Source organism: Eulemur rufifrons, chromosome 8, assembly GCF_041146395.1.
Source record: "Eulemur rufifrons isolate Redbay chromosome 8, OSU_ERuf_1, whole genome shotgun sequence".
NCBI classification, from domain to species: domain Eukaryota; kingdom Metazoa; phylum Chordata; class Mammalia; order Primates; family Lemuridae; genus Eulemur; species Eulemur rufifrons.
Window position 1 is genome coordinate 27198648 of NC_090990.1, and position 15780 is coordinate 27214427.

A 15780-nucleotide genomic window follows, 5' to 3' on the forward strand; every position below is an offset into this window, starting at 1 on the left:
AATAGGAAATCAAGGCTCAGAGACGTTAAGGCCAAGGTCACACTGCTGCACTGCTGCCTCTCCCAGCACAGGTCTGGGCAGCAGGGGGCATCCTGGGGCAGAGGAGAGAGGATTGTACCAGGGTGAGGCAGAAATAGCCCCTTTGGTCTAAGCAGACAATCAAGGCAGCTGTAAGCTTTGCACCTGCTGGTCGGGACAGAGGCTCCTGAGACCTATTCGGAACTCCTTGCACAGCCCCCCACAATCAGACCAAGCTGCTTGAGCCACTGGCGAGAACCCAGTCCCTGACTGCCTCCCCCCAACACACAGAGAGGGGACCGCCACTCCCTAGATGTGTGACCTCAGTTTCCTGATCTGTAAAATGGGAAGATCGTGGTACCTATATCATAAGTTTGTTCACGAGGATTAAGTAAGGCAGCTAGGACTACCCGGCACAGAGCTCTCAGCTTTGTTCCTGTTATTACCAACAAGGAAAGCAGGGTTCAGAGTGGTGGTGCGACTTGTCCAACGGAGCAGCAGCAGATGAGAGCAATTTCAAAAATGTTCCATTTGGACACTACTTAGGGCTGTAAATGGGGCCATGGGTGTTGCCGGGGAAATTGTCTGGGTGTCTGTGGTGCCTGTGAATCCGGGGATCTGAAGGACCCCAGTCGTGGCTTGGGTCATGGCTTGTCTCAGAGCACATTGGACTCCCCTGCTTCTCGGAAGCTCCTCCCAGACACACCCTGTCCCAGCCCCCGTTTCTCCAGAGCATCCCTCTGGAGGAAGAACTTTGTCCTGACTCGGAGATTCGCCCCAGGCACCAGGGACGTGCAGGCTCGGAGCTCCTGCTTCAGGGCCTGCCACTGTCAAGACTTATGGCTGCCTCGTCTCTCCCCCTCGCTGGGTCTGGCTACATCACTTATCTCCCCGACGCTGACCTGCCAGCAGCTGCAGGAGGCTCTCTCCGGTAAGATTTGATTAATGAGGTTCAGCAGCAACAAATCAGTCTTATGGTGCAGCGCTCCCCTCCCCGGGACACACTCTCACAACACCCGCTGCATACAAACCGCCCGGCGGGTGTGGGGCTGCTCCCAGCCCTGCCTGTCAGCGGGCCCTGGCCTTGCACCCACGGTCCCGTGGGCCGGACCTGGCTGGAACGCTCCACTTGTCCACCAGAATCCACTGCGCCCAAGTGCAAGCAAGAGGAGCTCACCTTTCCCCCCTTATCTTCAAATAATAACATGATTATTATAATAGTGGAAATAATAACAGCTACGATTGGTTTATTTGCCATAGGCAAAACACTGTGAGATCTTATTTAATCGATAGCCCTATGGATTGGGGATTTTATATCCCCATTTTACAGCTGAGATAACTGAGATGCAGGTGGGCTGATAACTTCCCCAAAGTCACACACTTAGAAAGGGGCAGAGCTGGGATTTGAACCTCAGCATTCTGGCCTATAATTTTACCTCTTCACATGTTTGAAATCTTATAACTCCTTGGAAACATGATGAAAGTGATGGTCCTTCTCCTTGGAGACAATGCTCGGATCTATACACGCGTTGCCATACAATTTCATCAGCATGCGCAGATGCACCCACTTTCAACCCCACTCAGGGTCCTGAGGACCCCCACTCTCGCTCACCGTGAAACTTGGGCACAGCCCTCCCCACTCTGGGCCTCAGTTTCTCCTGTCAGGAGAGAGGTCAAGGGGTCGTACTGCCAAGGCCTATCGCCCTCCTGCTCTCTGTGTCAAATCCATGATACCCAAGTCCTGCTCCCCGATCTCATCTGCTCACTCTCACTTGGAAAGTTCACATCATTGAAAAGAAGAACTGTTTTTCTCTTTGAGTTTCCAACCACTATATGTGCATCGCCCACCCCACCCCACTCCTTGCCCTTACCCCCCACTGTTTTATTGGAACTGTTTGTTTCTCAAGCAGTTACAGGAAGCCCATGGCACGTTGAGGTCCATCCTCCCCTTTGCAGCATAATCTATGCATCATTCAAGTGCATGTCCCCCCAGCCATCGGTGTCCCCACGTGAGCTTTACTGAAGTGGGTGCCCCACTCAACTGCTCCTTGTCCCCCATCCTCCACCTGCTCCTGCCCCAGGACCATCAGGCCTCAACCCACACCCTGCCCACAAGATCGGAAAGGACTATGGGGCTCCCCCTCATGCTCCCCTCTGCACCTTCCCCAAAGCCCTCACATCCCAGAAACATTTGTCAGGGATTTGCCAATAGTCACTTTTTCATCTGCTGGGGCAAGAGTCATCTTTGCATATAGATGTTTTGTAATAGATGCTGCATTGATTATGTAAAGTTCTTTTGGGAATCGTCTGGCCATTTCTGGGTCCTCACTGACCAGTTCCACCTCCAATACACATCTCGGCACTCCCGGGTCAGGAGTGCTGAACCACCTGAGCCAGAGGCTGGGGGAAGGGGGCCCAGCCCCAGACATGGTAGGGACAAACGGCTCTGCCCATCCGCAATGGATTTGCACAGTCCACTCTACTTCAGACAGACCGGCGGAGGAAGGTCCATTTAATCTGAGTATGGCCTGTTCCTCGGTTAGAAATTTTAAGGACAACCCTGGCGATGAACACTTTTTGTACTTTGCGGTGTATGAGGCAAAGCACCCTCTTCTGTTAGCTCATTCTATCCTCACAACCACCTGTGCGGGAGGGGTTACTATCATGCCCACTTTACAGATAGGGAAAGCAAGGCACTGAGAAGGGACTTGCCCAAGAAGGCATGGCTCACACACGGCAATTCCTGCCCTCGAGCCCAACTCATTGAACTGTGAGATCTGGACTTTCTCTCTTACATCATTTTGCTTAAAAGCTCATTTGCAGAGAGGCGCCTTCATGGGTACTTTCAGATCTCCCCACCCCCAGTCTCTGTGTCCTCCAGGGGCCTGCAGGGAACAGCCTGCGGTTACGAGCATTTGTGCTGGGGAGAGGTGCGACTATCCATGCGTGGGACATTGGGGAGGGGTGGGGAGTGGGTATGTGTCTGTGCAAGTTGAGTGTGCATGTGTGAGGAAGTGGGTGTGGGTGAGTGTGAGCTTGCAAGGTGTAAGGGAGTGAGGGTGTATCTGTGGGTGTGCAGTGGATGCTGTCACGGGCGTCAGCCTCTGGCCTGCTTCCTCCTCTGACGGATCACTCTGCACTTTGTCTTCAGAGCCCAAAGCCTGTGGGCTCAGCCTCTTAGGACAAGAAGACTGGGGTGGATCACCATTTGCAGACTATGTGGGGAGGACTGTAAAATATACACTTTAATGAACATGCCCGGTCCCCTCAAAAAAAGGCTCCCCCTGCAAGCTCAGGATGTGCCCCAAGTTTTCAGAAGGGAAGTGCCTTTGGGATCAGTGAGCAGGTCACCCAGAAAAGGAGGCCTGTCATTTTGTAGGTATGGGATGTGGGTGCAGAAAGGGCACAGTGGAATTAGGCCAACAGCCCCAAGTGGCAGAGGAGGAGGGAGGAAGGATCAGGTGTGCAAACCTTTACAGGACCTGACAGCTCTTGTCACTGTACCCAGGGGTCATTGGGAAGTTTGCAGGAGATCCAGGCAGCTCGGCAGGGCCGTTGGAGGTCCTTCTTCCCAGGCAGGCTGTGCCTTGGGTGGGGTCTAGCGGTTTCCCTACCATCTGAAGGGACAAAGGCTCTCAACTCTTCCTCTGGCCAGTCTCCAGCTATTACGTTGATGAGGTCCAGAGAGGCCTCCCCCTGTGTGGCTCCTGAGGTCTTGCAGTGCCAGAGACAGCTCACAGAGAAGCTAGCAGGTCCCCCCACCCCTCCACCACCGCCCCTGGGCTTGCTAGCTTCCACGTGGGCCCCAACACTCTGAAAATGGCCTCTAAACGATTCAGCACATGGAGTCTATAATTGAGCAGCGAGAGGGAGACAAAGTCCAGTCAAGTTAGTGGAGTGCCCAGTATGCCCAAGCCAGAGGACGGCAGAATTCCCTTTCTGCCTGCCCCCAGGCTGGCATTCCCTGCAAAAACTCTGGAGCTTTCCCTAGAGCTTCCTGCTCTGGCTTCTACCTGAACTTGGCATCCCCATGTGCCAATTAGAGTCACACCTCCCATTTAACCAGAAGCACATTTTCCAGCTTGTTCTTCTACCAGGCTGGGCTCCAAATGCCTCTTGTGGTTGTTTCCCGAAATCAAATCCAACCTCAAAGCATGAAGATTTGCCATTATTAAAGACGAGCAAAAGCATATGCCCCAGGCTCTGGAGAGAATTTCTAATGAGGATTCCAAAGATCACAGCCGACTCATGAGCTCTTGGAATCCAAGGGGCCCTGAACAGTCATGGAGCCCTCTAATTACACTCCCTGCACATCCCAGCTGTACCCACCGCCTTGCCTCGCCACGCTGCTCCCACAACAGTCGTCTGTGTGATGTAGAGATGGCGTTTAAAGTCAGCGTATAAAGGGAAAAACCAGCCATGGCCAAAATTACTCTTACAAATCCCTTAGGAGGGAGACCGATACACCGTCTCAGTAAGTCCAACACAGCTGGCTTTTCCTTCGGCGTTGGAACAAATCGCTTTGCTTTGGGTTAAGCACCAGATGAGGCTGTTGGCTTGATTTGAGGGGCCACATTACATAAAAGATGCATGTCTTTGAACACTAGAATCACCCTCAGGGTGATATGGGAAGAGAGGCACAGAGAGCCTAAAAGCCACTAGGGAACAGCAGGATCCATCTCCTGTGCTTGGTCCTCGAGTGGAGTGGGAGTCAACACCCCCTGCTTTATTCCACACACACACACTCTGTTGTGTGATTGTGGTGGTGGTAATTGTTACGTCGGGTGCATAGAAATGGTTGAATTCAAATACATGAAGTACAGTCTCCCAGGAAGACTCATCCCCTGCATTGCAATATGTTTACATCCTTCAAGGCTACTTCTGCATGCTAAATGCCACTTCTTCCAGGAGGCATTCCCTGATTGCCTCAGCTGGAAGAGGTGCCTCCCAACTAGGCATCCCCACAGTACCTTATTTGTACCCATCCAATGACTGATATAACTATGTGTATATCATATCTCCCCAAATATGTAGGGTCCTTGTCTCTTTCACCTCTCGGGCCCCATTTGGCCCAATGTCTCCCATATACCGCTTATCAATAAACATTGATTCAATGACTAGATATATGAATGAATGAATTACAAAAATGGCTCATCTTGGGAAATAAAAACCTCTCTACCTTGCTGATACAGAAGCACTGTACTCCTGGACTCAGGACAGGCGAGAATTAGGACTTACATTTTGACCTGACCCCATAGATGACATGCCTGTGGGGAATATCTCTCCGTGCCTTCTCCATCCCCTTCCTCCACCAAGCTGCCTTCCCTGACCAGCTTCCTCCCATTCCGCTGCACCTGGTGGTGCATATTTGCACACAAGAAGAGCAGAAGCCTCACCCCAGGGCCCCGCCTGGTAGGAAGGGCAAACAGTAATATCCCCATTTTATGCATCAGGAAACTGAGGCTCAGGGCCGTATGTTTTGGGCCCACAGCAGGACCTGGATTTGGGTGAGTCAAAACCTTTTTTTTTTTTTCTATTTAATCATAGTTGTATGATTAAATAGATAAAGATGCCAGTGTGTCCATCTGACCATCCGGTTACTGTGGGGACCCCACCCTTCTCAGACCAATGAGTGGCCAGTAGACAGTGTCCTGGGAGCTCTTGTCCAGTGGGAGTTCCAGTAGGGAAGTAATTTAGGAGGCTCCCTGCTGAAGGGCTGAAATCCCAAACGTGCCTGTGATATAGGTGTCAGCAACTCCAAATGCCCCTCTTACAGATGCCAGGTCACCTGTCCCCCGCCCAGGTCTCTCAGGGTGCTGAGATTTATTTCCACGTTTTCTTCCAGGGGCCTGGCTCCCAGCTCTGGACCGCACACCTTTGGCTGGGTCCCCTTCTTTGTGCCTTCTTCTCCCGCATTTCCCTGTGGCCAAGGACTGTCTCCACTCCTCCAGAGAGCTAGCGCAGTATCGGAAATGAGGCTTTGGAGCTAGCAGATCTGGGTTCAAATCCTAACTCAGCCTTTTTAATGCTTACCTGACTATTGACAATCACTTCACTGCTCTGAGCTCAGTTCCTTCATCTGTAAAATCAGGGTAATAATACTCACGTGAAAAGTTTGCTGACGTGAAGTTAATGACCTGTGGGTAGCAGGGGTCTCAGCTCAGACCTCCAGTCTGGAAGGCATGCCACACAGATCTCAAAAGCAAGTCCGACCACCTCGGTTCAACTCTCAGCTCCCTAACTTAGTCACCTGCTGTGTGACTCTGGGAAATTTACTTAACATCTCTGAGCTTTGGATTCCTCACCAGGACAATAAGGATAAAAATAGTGTCTAACTCACAGGGCTGCTTTGTGCCAAAAAGAGATAATTCACATGAATAGCTTAGCACAGTGTCTGGCACTTACCCAGCACTCAATACATGTGGTCCATTAATTATTAGCCAATAATTATTAGTTGTTATGTCAATGGACTGGTGGGCGTGTCTAGAAGGAGCCGATTTGCATGAGGCTTTGACTACAGGAATGGGGATGTCAGTATTTGTCTCAGGTGTTGGTCCTAGGAGCTGCCTGGCATCTGAGCCCTGTTGAGGGACAGGGCAGTAGGCAGAATGCAGGTGAAGAAGCCATGTTCAGGTACCAGGTTACAAAGTGTGACTCAGGATGATTTAGGGCAGTGGCATTTCCAGGGAATATGAGCAAACCTGCCCTCACGGGGCACAGAGTCTGCTGGCGGTTGTGGGTCGCACACCGGAGGCACCTCCCTCGCCTCAGGGCGAATCTTAGCCTCTTGGAGCGGCTCAGCGACATTCCAGGCTCCAGAGCCAAGGAGGAGTTTGGGAACACCAGAGAGCAATTACTGACCTCACAGACGACAGCCCAGGGAGCTTCCAGAAATAACAGGGTGAGACTGTGAAAGGGCACACGTTATGCGGGAGCATGAGAGAGTGAATTTAGGGCTCTGCTGTGGAGGGGTCACATCACTACCCACAGACGCAGCTCACCCGACGCCACACCTCTGGCATTCGTTCCGCAAGCGTGTGTTTAAAACACACGGCTTTCCACGGGGTTCACACCGGGACACACCTCCTGGTGAGCCCAGCAGACACACACCTCACAGGTCCTGCCCAGACCGGAGAGTCCTCCCCCACCCACATCCTCACACCGCTGCTCTCCCCTCCCTGCTCTCTAGCACCCTGTGGGTTCTGGGGGCCCAACAGCCCCCCATGGCCCCCATCCCAGCTCTGCCACTTACTGGCTGTGTGACTTCATCGAGTCACACTCTTTCGGCTTCAGTTTCGTTTTTCTACAAAACAAGCATAGCAAGAGTCCCTACCTCACAAGGTTGCTGTGAGGAGGAAATGAGCTCACACATGCGCAGTCCTTAAAAATGTACCCGGCATATATACGGGGCTTAAAAAATACAAGTATCATGTGCACACACCCCCCAGGCACGTGCTCACCTACCCCCTGCAAACAATGTGTCCCTCCGTGGACCCATGCCTGCTTTTGGTCACACAACACACGTGAGCATCATAGTTCCTATCCTGGGAGACCACCTCGCCAGGACAAGACACTCCCAACACACACGACCCCCAGAGACCCCAAGGCTGATCCGCCTTTTCTGGGCAGCCCTGCGGAAAGGCCCCACAGGGGCAGTTTTGCCAAGAATGGCCTCAGAGCCTGAGCCCCCAGAGACTGGCACGTGGCCCCCAGCAGCTCTGCGGGTGGGGGCTGGGCAGCCTCAGACCCAGAGGTGCTTCGGCTCCTACCAACCGATGGCCCCGCGGTCCTGCCAAGACTCAGGATCCAGCCGGCAGCTGCCTCCCTCCTTCCCCCATCGCGCCTCCACAGCCTTTGTTATCTCAACTACTTCGAGAGAGTTCTCTTCTCTCCCCCTGACTCCTCTGATGCTAATCTCTCTCCATAAATCATACCCTCTAATCTTTTCATCACCTTTCTCTGATTAAAGCAGCCTCGGGGGTTGGGAGCCCCAGTCCTCGGTGACTAAACCGCTTTGATGTCCAAAGACAGTCCCCGAGGCTGTGGCGCTGGCTGGCGGTCAGGCCTCACCCACCACGCTGTCAGGCCCCGTGAGGGCGTCTACACGGACACGTTCCGGAGCTGTCCTGGGCTGCCAGCTCTGCCCGGCACCTCGAGGATTTCACAGATCTCTTCATGAATATTTCTCACTACATACTGGATGTCATTATTCTATTGAGAATCAATTAGCCCAAATGTTGTTATGACAGCTACAGAAAAATGATATTTTTAGCTTAGCTTTATGCTGCTCTGTCTCTTCACAGAGTTATTGAAAACCTTAAAACTAATCTAGTGGCGACGCGGGCCTCGGTGGCAAGCCGGGGGGCGATTGATCCGGGAACGTGGGATTGTGGGAAGTGCGGAGCTTTTCTCAATGAAGCGGGATCTCCTCGGAAGGAACTTCCAGGACGCGAGCCGAGGCTTGACCTCGAGCAAGGTACTGAACCTCAGTGTCTGCATCTGTCAAATGGTAATGACGGCCATGCCTACCTTTGGTGTTCCTCTGAGGATGAAACGCAGCAATGCGGGAAAAGCACTCGGCGAGACACGTGACAGTGCCACAGGACGTGCTTGAGTGTGAGTGGCACCAATGCTAGTGGCCAGGCAGGAGGGTGCTGGAGCAAGGCTTCCTAGGTTCAAGTCCCAGCTCTGACACTTCGTAGGTGTGTGACCTTGGACATGTCCTTTAATCTCTCTGTGCCTCAGTTTTATCATCTGTAAAATGGGATTCGTCACACCTATTTTATAATGTTGTGAGGATTAAATGAGCTAATACAAGTAAAGCACTTAAAACCCCAGCCTGGCTCAAAAAAGTGTCAGCTCTTTTTAACGTGGGATGGTTGTCACTGTCTTCCGCCACCTACCTTTGTTCATCCTGACCCTTTAACCTAAAATGTTTCCTTTCCCACAAGTTCAAATCCTCCCAACAATAAAATCTAGCTCCAACATCACCTCCTCCACTATGTCTGATAGATGGAAATGGGGATTCTGGTTCCATAATCATCACTGGATGACCTTGGACAAGGCATCGGTTTCCTCATCAGTAGAAAGGGGATAACAGTTTCCCCTCTTCGATGAGGGCCTGGCCACAGCCCCCTCTATGGCCTTGTCTGGTTCTGAAGCTCCTTCAGCAATTCCTCATTCAAATACCAGCTCTCCTTGGAATCATTTTTTTAGACACCTGCACCTGCCTTCCCCCACCCGGAATGGTTTTATAGATTTACAGTAAACAAGGAAGCTGTTTTATGGCAAAAAGAAAAAAAAAAAAAATCCTCTTTGGCCGGGAAGCCCTGGAACAGAGTTGGGGGAGAGGCAGTTCCAGTATAAGCCCCTGAAGCCCCATGCTCTGCCAAGACAGAAGCTGGTGTCAGGAAAAAGGTTGAACCCTTCTGAACACCTTTGCTTTCAGCCAAGTCATGCCCCGCTCTCCTGTCCAGTGGGTTTTGTCCAGCTGGAGTTTAACAACACCTGATGGCTGACATCTTTTGGCAGGGAAAGGACCAGAGGAGCAGGTTGGCAGAACACCCCAGGGACCCCCCGTGTGCCCTGTGTCTTGTGCTGGCCACCCCTGGCTCTCTGCCTGAATAAATTCTTGCAGTGCTCTAAGGCTTAGCACGAATCAACCCTTATTATGTAGTCTCCGCAGGCCCTTCATTTGGGATTACCTTCTCTCTCTCACCCATGTCCCCCAGTGCACTCTTTCTGGCTGCTGCTGGAGCCCTTGTCACAGTTGCCACCTCTGACCCCAGTTCTTTGCATGCAGGGCTGTCCCTGCCACTGGACTGGGAGCAGAGAGCTAAGACCCCTGATCTTGTCACTGCACTGTTGCCTGGGCACAGCTGTCCTCTGTGGAGACTGCCCCAACCAGTGCTAACACCTCTTTGGCCTCTGGAAGAGCACCCTGCCCAGCCCTGTGTCTGCCCAACCCTCTGCCAGTCCCAACCTGGCCACAGAAATGCTGGTTGATGAGGAGATGAATAAATTTGACAGCAATTGTCTGTTAAACTGCGAGCTTCTTGAGAGCAAGGACTGTGCCTGCTCATTTCTGTCTCCACCGCAGTACCGAGATCCCATGGCAGAGGCTTGCTGGAGGGCAGGGGCTTGTGGAACACTGATTGGATGGATGGATGGACATATAGAGGCTGGGGTAGAGAGCTGCAAGGATGGATGGCTGGATGCATGCTCAGATGAACGAATCCTTAGTCTGGGAGATTGGAGTCCAGGAAGAAAATAACGCTGCTTTGACACCCTAATAATTTTTCAGGTCCCAGCTCCAATTGCCATGAGTCTTGACTGCCCTGTGGTTCCTATTCTTGGATTCCCAAGAGCATTTGGCGTATCTTTACAATAAACTTTCTTCTACTTGAGGCAGTGTGAGTGGATCTGTTTTTATCTTACCAAAAGACCCTGCCTCAGATAGGTGCCCTCCTCCCAGGTGGAGTGGGGGTGGAGGGTAACAATACTTACCTCTTGATTGCACCACAAGGGGGTCTTAGGAGGCACAGCATATTCGTTTCTTCTTGAGGTCTTCCCCAAGACAGTGCTACGAGGCCAGGCTGGTCAGCAGAGTGACAGCCACTCAGTTGGTTTAACGAGCCTGTTCTGCAAGGGCAGGTCTGCACCAAGTGTTGGGTGGACTTTTATGAACAATTTGGTCCTTGGCTTGAAGCGGTCCACCAGCTCTTGGTGTCACCCACAGCAGTTGCTGTGTCATCTCAGGTAAGTCACTCCCTATTCTGGGCCTCAATTCTCCATCTATAAAATGTGAAGTTGGAAGGACATCACTGAGCCCCTTCCCTGCCTTCACATTTTGAGGTTATGTGACTTGTCCAAGGTCACCGACATAAACCTGCTCTAAACAATTCTTATTCTTTGGGCAGGATAACAGGTTTTAGCTCACTAATCCTGATGCAAAATCCCACCCCCTTTACCGGCTTCCACACAAGCGCAGAAAATATAGCTTGATTTTGTCATTTTTCTGAAGATGTGTGGGTTCACACACTCCTCTATCTCACGTTCTTCCTGATACCGTGACTTCCTTCCCCATTTTCCTGCATTTAAATCCAGCCCACCCTCCTCCACCAGTGCCCGCCCTCAGGATGCCTTCCCTGCTCCCCTTTTTGGAAATGACCTCTACTTCCTGGCACCCCTTCTGTAGGGTGAAACACCCTGCCTTGTGTCTCAGCAGGTCCTATCTCCCCAGGGCGATCTGATTTCCTCTGCAGGATGGTGAGTTCCCAAGGGGCAGACAAGGGTGGCTCTATTCACCCCTCTCTCCCTGAGAGAGGCTCACTCAGGGCTCTGAACACAGTAGACACCACTGACTGTTTAACGGTATAGACGGCTAGGCAGTGATTTTTATGATACTGTAGAAGGATAGTTTATTACCTAGTAAATGTTCACAGATTATTGTAAGATTTTTTTTATAAAAAGCTGATCACAAAACAGCAAGTATTATATGATATAACATTTTTCTGAAATGTATTTGAAGGAGTACAGGGAGATGTGTGTGTGTGTGCCCGAGACATTCGTTCTCGGCGGCAGGATTTGGGGTGACTCTAAATTTCTTCTTTTAGCATATCTGTATTTCTGAACACTCTGGAATGAGCATGCATTCACTTTCAGAATGGGAAAAAAAGAGAAAATCTATTTAAAAATAAATAAGAAAATGTTTGTTTAAGGAATGAAAAGTGCGGGGCTCTAGGGTGTTACAAGGAGCCTGATTAGGCACAGAAGTCATCCCCTGCCAGCAAGGCCCCTGGCCACCCAGCCACTGCCAGTGGAACCTCAGCGTGCTTCTAACGGTAGAATTGCTCCCTCAGACTTTTCAATGATCAGTGCTCCCTCGCGGTTCAGCGGGAGTCAAGGTGTCCTGCTCTTGCTGACAGCAATAATCACAGCCCCTCCACGTACACAGCACCTTACAGTGAACAAAGCATTTGTACATCCACTTCCTCATTTGCTCCCTCTAATTCTGCACGGCCTCCCCCTAACTGGTGTGGAAACTGGGGCCTAGAGAGAATAACTGATGGGGCGGAGGTCAAGGTCACACCGCTAGCAAGGGATAGCGCCAGGGTTTGGACCCCTGCCTTCCACTCAAGCCAGGTTCTCTTCCTCCAGTGCGTGCGGATCAGACAGGGTGTCTGGAGTGACAAGGTAATCACATTTCTGCGTGGGCCGGGGGGTTCAGTCCCCAGGAAGGCAGGTTGAGGGGACGGGCATTTTCTGCCTGGAGTTTACGATGCTCAGGAGCAACCCCTGCTTGAGGGAGCGTGTCCGACACGGTCTGTGTAAATCACTGTCGCCTCGTGCGGTGTGCGCGGAGACCGTGTCCCAGGCAGCAGCGGCGGCGGCAGCCTCTGGAACCCTCAGCGGAATCCATCTCTGCAGCAGATTCGGGGCTGAGCTTGGGTTGTACCGCCGCAGTGAGAAGCACAGCAGGGAGAGACAAAAAACAAAACCAAATCAAAACAGAAAAAAATTCCTCTGACCTCAGAGATCACACAGATCCTCAGAAATTTTCCATTCGCTGCCACCATCACACCAAAAGGCCAGTTCCTCCACTCCTCTACAGACCTCCTCCTGTAGATCCATTGAGAGGTGTCTAAAAATTAATTACATTTTATTTATGGAATAAAATTATGATAAAAAATAAAATACAAAGTACTAGGGAAGATATTAAATATCGGGTTTGCATATAACTTCCAATTAAAATGTTTTCAAATGTTTTAATGAGAAACTGGAGTTTGCTTCTGGAAACATTTTCCTTTTAATATCAGGTTTTAGACTGGAAATGAGTACACACGATTGATCAAATGACTCCACAGAAATGAGCGAAACTTTTAATGAGGATCTTTTCAAATTCTTGACAGGCACCATCAATAAGAAAGTTTGTTCTCATGTGTGATGAAATATTTAAAATCATTTTTAAACAAGTATTTAACACCATGATTGAAATTATATTTACAGAATCGAATAGGTCTTTTCTGTATTGACAAAAGTGATGTTGGGATTTCTGGTGCTAAAGCAAATGGGTGTGGGAACTAATGGAACTTTTCTACAGGAAGTATTTCCAAATAATGATGCCGCTCCAGTCTGCGGCCCGGAAACTCACTGTTAGAGCCGTCAGCTTGCGGGGATCCTACATGCCTCTAAAATGGCAAAGCAGGCAATGGACGGCGGAAATATGCACTCTCAGGTGGAACCGAGATCCAAGATCGCTGCTGGAGCTTCATCTGCCCCCACCCCGCTCCTGACTCCATCCTGGCCTGGGGAAACCTCGGACACCTTGGACACCTGGAACACAAACTCCAGCCACTCCATGGGGGTCCCTGTTTACCATGGACAGTGATGTACTCTGCAATCCACTGCCATAGAAGCCCAGGTGGAGGGCACTTCCTCGACCACACCCAATCCATTTCAGCAGACCAGGGAGGGCCAGATGCCATTCATCCTGCTGGTTCACTTGCAGGAACCTCAGGCTACACCACCCGTGCCCCACACCGCCCGCTCCACCCTTTCCAGGGAGTCCCAGCTCAGACTGCTCCCTACCAGAGACAACCAGCCAAGGGTTACAGAGGCCCCAGGGGCCACTTGGCTGCTCTGAGGGTGAGGGGAGTGGGCCTATGTATTTCCTGGCCCATCAGGTGGGAAGCTCTGGCTTGGAGGTCCCACCTTGTTAGGAGAGGCTGAAAGGTCTGGAACTTCCCAGGAGGAATTCTCAGCCAGCTTTGGAGCAGTGGTGGAGAGCTGTGACTGGGAGCCCAGTGGCAAACTCTGGTGCCCAGTTAATGGCATTGGAACCTTCAGCCTGCACTGGTTGTCCCAAAAGCCGCATGGATAATGGCGGCTTGGCCCAGGTAGGGCCTGAGGACCCTTCCCTTCTATTTTTCTAGGTCTCCAGGGACCCTCTGAAAGGATCTGAAAAGTGCACTGGGACCAAGCATCGGTTCCAAACCACCATGCAGGCATCAACCACAGGAATGTGAGGCCTGAGCTGAGACCTATATCCTTATTGTTGAAGGGGAAGAGGAAAAATGGGGGAGGGAAGGCTAGAGAGGACCCAGCAGGGATGGGGACAGTGAGATTGGGAGAATGAGAGAAAGAGAAGTAAAGACCGAGATGGAGAGAGAGAGAGACGGATGGAGAGAGGCAGAAATGGAAGGGGCTGAGGGACCAGGGAGATGGAGTGAACTGCAAGACAGATGCGAAGAACCTAGAGGGAGAGCGTGCCGAGGATGCGGAGCGAGCCAGGGAAGGGGTGGGGGGCGGCGAGAGCAGCGGAGGACGCAGGAACCCGGAGCCGAGCGGGGAGAGGCGGGAAGTATTCGCCTCCGTTCCTCAAACACAGGATGCGAGCGCCCTTTGGAGAAGTCGCGCTCGGCGGAAGCGCTAACTCCATGGGCAAGTGCAAATGTAAAGAGGCCCTGAGAGCACTTTGTGCAAATATCAGGCCGGGAAGTGCTGCGCCCGCGGAGCTGCCGGGCACCTCGGCGCCCCCGCGCCCTCGGCTGCGCGCTAATTCACTTGGCCGTCACCTCGGCGGGCGGGGCGGGCGGCCGCGGGCAGCCGGAGCGCGCAGAGGGCGCAGAGCGCCGCGCGGGGCCAGGGGCCGCGGCCCTGCCTAATGGAGCAAAAGACAGATCAGCAGAAGCAAGGCAGGTGGGGCGGGAAGGGCAGCGCCGACACCCGCATGAAGTCCGAGAAGCCGCCGCAGAGACTGGGAGCGAAGAGCGCTGGGCTAGGACCTGGCCTTGTGTTTGGGGCTTCCACCTGCAGCGGGGAGACTCTCAGCAAGACCTCTTGAGCGTCAGTTTCCTCATGGATAAAAGAGAAAAATAATGCCTTTCTTGTTCACCTTGGAGGATTTTTGTAAGACTGGAATGTCAAGGCATTTAGAAAGCAATATTAATATTCATTAATGCCAACTAATGACAATCATAGCTAACTAACTCTTTCACAGCTAAGTGCCTGACACTGTTCTAAAGTCTCTATGTACATTTGCTCCTGTGATTCGCTCAACAGCTCCACTTATGCCCATTTTACAGATTATAAAACTGCAGCACAGAGAGGTTAGTTAAGTCACTCGCCCAAGGTCACACAGGGGGCAGCTGGCTGGTGAACCCTGACAATCTGACTCCAGAGTCTATGCTACGCTACAGTATGGGCTCATATTTATTAATGCCCACGTTTTACATGTGTGGGAAGGGAGGTTCAAAAAGTTGGGGCCTTGCTCTGTCTATGTCCTGTAGGTAGTAAGTAGCAAAACCAGAACTCGGGGCTTCAGGCCCAGAAGAGTCAGTGGAATGAACACGGCCTGTGGGGTCGAATGACTTAGGGTCAACGTCTTGTTCGGCCACTGTGTGATGTTGAGAGAGTTCATTCAGCTCTCTATATAATAGGGGATGTCGACCAACTCCAGGTTGTTATAAAAATTAAATGAGAAAACGTGTATGAGGAACCTAACACATAGTTGGCACTCAGTAAATTCATTTGGTCAATATTTATCGAGATGTGCTAAGTCCTGAGGATACAGTGATGGCTAAGATAGAGCAGATCCCTGTCCTAGGGGGACTTGCCTTGCAACAGGGGAGACAGAGGACAAGTTAACAAACCATTACAGATAGCGACTAGGAAGGCCAGGAAGGAAATGAAGAGAGTGCTATAACAGACTCATACAGGGAAGCTGGGAGGGCTTCTCTGGGGAGGTGACACTGAGTTTGA